The sequence below is a fragment of the Lactuca sativa genome, chromosome 5, assembly GCF_002870075.4.
Source record: "Lactuca sativa cultivar Salinas chromosome 5, Lsat_Salinas_v11, whole genome shotgun sequence".
NCBI lineage: Eukaryota > Viridiplantae > Streptophyta > Magnoliopsida > Asterales > Asteraceae > Lactuca > Lactuca sativa.
In genome coordinates, this window is record NC_056627.2 from 297,718,710 (window position 1) to 297,724,204 (window position 5,495).

Here is a 5,495-nt window from a genome sequence, read left to right on the forward strand (position 1 = left end):
TAGAGCTGGGGGCGGTAGTGTTCGCCCTCAAGATTTGGCGCCATTACTTGTATGGGGTTCGTTGCACGATATACACGGACCATAAGAGTTTGAAGTACTTGATGGACCAGCCCAACCTAAACATGCGTCAGAGGAGGTGGTTGGATGTGGTCAAGGATTATGATTGCGAGATTCAGTACCACCCGGGCAAAGCTAATGTGGTAGCAGATGCGTTGAGCCGTAAGGGGGAGAGGCCTCCACTACGAAATGTATGTTTGAGGTTGACTGTGATAGCTTCCGTATTGGATGCTATTCGTGGGGCACAAGTTGAGGCTGTGCGACTAGAGATGCAGAAGAGAGAGCGGGTCGTTGGTTTGGTTCCAGAGTTCGTTACGGATGGACGAGGGCTTATGACGTTTCAGGGTCGGATTTGGGTACCATTCGTGGGTGGTACGCGTATTACTTTGATTGAAGAAGCTCATCGGTCGAAGTTTTCGATCCATCCGGGGGCTACAAAGATGTATTTGGATTTGAGGAAAGAGTATTGGTGGCCCTGTATGAAGAGGGACGTCGCATGGTTCGTTGAGAGGTGCTTGACATGCCGCAGGGTTAAGGCCGAGCACCAGAGACCGCATGGCAAGTTGCAGCCATTGGAGGTTCCCGAATGGAAGTGGGAACAGATCACTATGGATTTCATCACCAAATTGTCGAGGACTGCCAGTGGAGTTGATGCAATTTGGGTGATTGTAGACAGATTGACGAAGAGCGCTCACTTCCTTGCCATCAGTGAGAGTTCTTCAGCGGAGAAGTTGGCGGAGATATATGTGAGAGAAGTGGTATCTCGATTGTTTCAGACCGTGATGTGCGCTTCACTTCCAGATTCTGGAAGAAATTCCATGAGGAGCTGGGTACTAAATTGCATTTTAGTACTGCATATCATCCCCAGACAGACGGCCAGAGAGAGCGAACGATTCAGACGCTGGAGGACATGCTTCGAGCGTGTGTGTTAGATTTCGGGGGTAGCTGGGATGCGTATTTACCCTTGGCAGAGTTTTCCTACAACAACAGCCATCATTCGAGCATTGGTATGCCACCCTTTGAGCTGTATGGTAGGAGGTGTCGGACCCCCATTTGCTGGGGAGAGGTGGGACAGAGAGTGATGGGCAGTACAGAGATCGTGCTTCAGACAACAGAGCAGATTCAGCAGGTTAGACAGAGGTTATTGACCGCCCAGAGCCGACAGAAAAGTTATGCAGACAGACGTCGGTCCGAGCTTGAGTTTCAGGTCGACGAGTTCGTACTCCTGAAGGTCTCTCCTTGGAAAGGAGTGATTCGATTCAGGAAGAGGGGCAAGTTGGGGCCCCGGTATATTGGGCCTTTTCGTGTGATTGCGAGGGTAGGCCGGGTGGCCTACCGTTTGGAGTTGCCAACGGAATTGAGACAGATCCACGACACTTTTCATGTGTCGCAATTGAGAAAGTGTATAGCCGATGAGTCGGCAGTGGTTCCATTAGAGGACATTCAGGTGGATGCGAGCCTGAATTATGCCGAGAGACCAGTGGCCATCAGAGATCGGAAGATCAAGGTTCTGAGGAATAAGGAGATACCTCTGGTATTAGTTCAGTGGCAGCACCGGAAGGGATCAGAAATGACCTAGGAGCCGGAGCGTGAGATGCGGGAGCAGCATCCGAAGCTATTTTCAGAGTGAGACTTCGAGGGCAAAGTCTAGTCCTAGTGGGGGAGAGTTGTAACAGCCCGGAATTCCAGGTATTGTTATATTTATGATTTTGGGTGTTTTAAGAGGGGACTCGGCGAGTTGGAGCTCAGACTCGCCGAGTAGGATCGCGGATCTGGTCGCGGGTTCGCGACTGGACTCGGCGAGTCCGGTATGGACTCGGCGAGTCCGCGCTGTTTAGCGAAACCCTAACCGTTCAGGTTTGGGACACATATATGGGGCCTTATGGCCGTCATTGTTCACCCTAGTCCTGTGAGTGAAACCCTAATTTGATTGTGAGCATCTGGAGCAAGGCAGAAGACCATTATTGATCTTGGAAGTGTTATTTTGCAAGAAGGAGGAGGCTTGGTTAAGGGAACAGCAGGAGAAGCCACATTCCGAGGGTTGGGGACACAGAGCAACGTTATTCAGGTAATAATTTCGAGTTAATCCCTTCTATGTTGATGTGTATATGGATTTAGGGTTTATTGAACCCTTTTGTGGCTAGATTGAGTGTTTCCTTAGTCCCCCAAGCGATTGGAATCCTATATTGGGACCCTTGGAAGTCCAGAATGTCCCATGCCTGAGCTTTTCGGGAATCAATGGAGGTTTTGGATTGGAATCCTTATGCCTTAGGTCAAAACGTGAATTATGAGTCATGGGGTGTATTATGAGCACCGAAATGAGGACTTTACGTGATGAACCAGTCTAGGAAGGCCAGACCTATGAATGGTCGGAGCAGATCTGACCTTAGAAAGCAGTTTGAGCGGTTGCATGGCATGGACTCGCCGAGTCCGATGAACAGGCTCGGCGAGTAGCTTGAAGATTAACTGGGACTTGCCGAGTTGTTCTTCAGACTCGGCGAGTTGAGTCGGGGTGGCCCCGCGATTCTTCCAGGAGGAACTCGTCGAGTCAGGGGAGATACTCGACGAGTAGAAAGGGAATCTTAGAGAATTGGTGAGGACGTCTAGACTCGCCGAGTCGTCCTAGCGCTCGCCGAGTCCGGTCAAGTTGACCGTTGACCGTTGACCAGAGTTGACCTATGTTTGACTTCTTAGGGATAGTCAAACTTAGAAGATAAAAGTGTTAATAAGAGATGTATGGTGTTATAGGGAGATTGTAGCTCGGCGGATCGAGTACGAGTGATTTCGGGATTTGTTAGCTTTCGATATTCACGAGGTGAGTCTTCTCACTATACGTACCCGGAAGGGTTTAACTGTGTGACCGGAAGGTCGGATATGATATGTGATATATGTGATAAGATAATTGTTATGCGTGCTATGTATGTTTATGTGGGCCGGAAGGCGTGTAATCTGGACCGTAAGGTTGGCGTGGGTAGGACCGGAAGGTTTACCCAGCAGGGACGGAAGTCCCCTGAGACACATGGACCGGAAGGTCAGGGCCTGGAAAGGCGTATGTGCATAAGTTGTATTTTGGGGAACTCACTAAGTATTTATGCTTATAGTTGTTATGTATGTGTTTCAGGTATTAGCGAGGACCGTGGGAAGGCGCCGGCGTGATCTGTATACACTGATAGATGTTTTATGATCTTGGGATTCATATGATTTGTATTTTGACATGACACTTGGAATGTTTATGCCTTGTTTTGAATGAAAACACTTTATCTTGAAATGAAAAATTTGTTTGAAAATTTACGTTGTTACACTAGTGTTCCACTGGACTGTCTAGAAGAGTCTGTGGTCATCATCCATACTCCGCTAGATGACTGAATCAACAACATCAACATCGAGGCCTCTCATCATTTTATCACACATCACCTATTGCATCTACCCATGTTTTACCCCAACATTTTCGTAGATATAAAATACATATACAGTTTAAATCATTGAAAACATGTATAACAACGTTCATCTAGCATAGATAGCAAGTATTCAGATAATATGCACACATAGCACGTAATTTATATAAAATACTTCATATCTATGTGTAAGTTGAAAGTAACTATGCACTCACTTGTTAAGGTGATGATTCCACAATTGGGCAGCGCTTGCTTCTAACGATTCTATTTTCCTTCGACGAAACCTAGCATTATTATCGCTAAATTTTAGTCTAATATTTACCGTGACCAACTATTAGTCTTAGTATTATTATTATTATATAAGCGTTAAACAATATTTTTCAACCACTATGTACAGACAGGGGCCAGACATAAAACACCGGAGGGCAGGACCATTTTGGCATATAGCACTTCTGAAATCCAACAACCCTATGCGGCCCTTTAAACCAGTTTCCCCGTACCGCGAGTAGTTAAAAAAAATATTATAATGACACTTATATAAGTTATAATAATAGCTCAAATATTTATTATAAGTTCATAATAACAATACTAATTACTTAATGACCTTTTAGTTATATAAACAACTAAACACCCCTCTATAATACTATTATAAATGGATTTAATGATATTTGTACTAAACTAATGTCGAAAGAACTCAACATTAGTCTTATAATGACCGCATCGTCGATACCTTTCTAATGATATATACATATGTATATATATGTGTACGTATACATGATTTATACTTTATTTTAATACGTAAATATGCTATTATAATTTGTAACTCGTTCATACGAACTCCGTTTTTGACGTTCTTTATATCCACGCGTAGGTGAAGACGTACTCTACAACTTTCGTTTAGACTCCGTCGGCTAATTTTGACTTTATTTTTAAAGTTATATTTTTAACAAGCCGGGACAGGATTGGTCTGTTTAAAATCTCATAACTTCTTCATACGAAGTCAGATTTGGGCGTTCTTTTATCGATGTTCTTAGTTTAACATATTCTACGACTTTCGTTTAGATCACTAAGGCTAAATCTCGCTCTATCGTAAATTCACTATTCACGCTTCCCGGTATCGTGCCGGTTCTGTCGTGAAACTTCGACGGGTCATAACTTCTTCGTTATAACTCGGATTTCGGCGTTCCTTATATGCACGGAAACCTTGAGACATATTCTACAACTTTATGTAGAGATATCGGGATTATCTCACACTTTAATTTTGACACTCATTTTTATTCTTTTTTAATTATACATTTATAATTAAATAATAAACACATATAATTCACATAATACTCAAATATTTCATCTTTATTACTTCAAAAAGAGTTACAAGAGTTGACCTAGACTATTACATTGACAAAAATGCTTAGCCCTAAAACCCGGGCGTTACAGGTTGAGCTGGTGGAACAACGATTTTGAGAGAGTCCGGGATGGATGGATTGGTAATAGAGGGTTCAAATGAACTGACTAGAGCAAGAGGACCTCTGGAGAGTTCTCTTAAGGTTTGAGCAACGTTTGATTAATGAACTTGAAGTTCATCAAATAGTTGGTAAAGCTTCAGCTTCTTCAGAGATCCTTTGCTTTGAAGACAAGACTTCATATTTCCCTATCCTTTACCAAGGTTGTTTATGAACTTAATATTGTACTACAAGGGAGTTCGGACAATCCCATGAGCAGTCATATTGTTGACTACGATTCGATATCCGTTGGAGGCTGAGGAAACTGATTCACCAAGAGTTGTTGTAAAGGTGTCAAACTCGTTGACAACAGATGTCAGACACTTTTCTTTCATATTTTCTAAACTTAGATCAAATCTTGAAGAGTGTCCCAAATCTCTTTGGCAGATTTGCGTAGTTTGATATGCTCAAAGAGAGATGTTGGAACACCAAAAACCATTTCCAAGAAGGCAACTTGATCAGCATGCAACTTTTCAAGATCATCAGCAGTGAGAGGTGCTTGTCGTTTTTTATCCTGACCTAAGAGAGTGGCAGCAGCATCTCT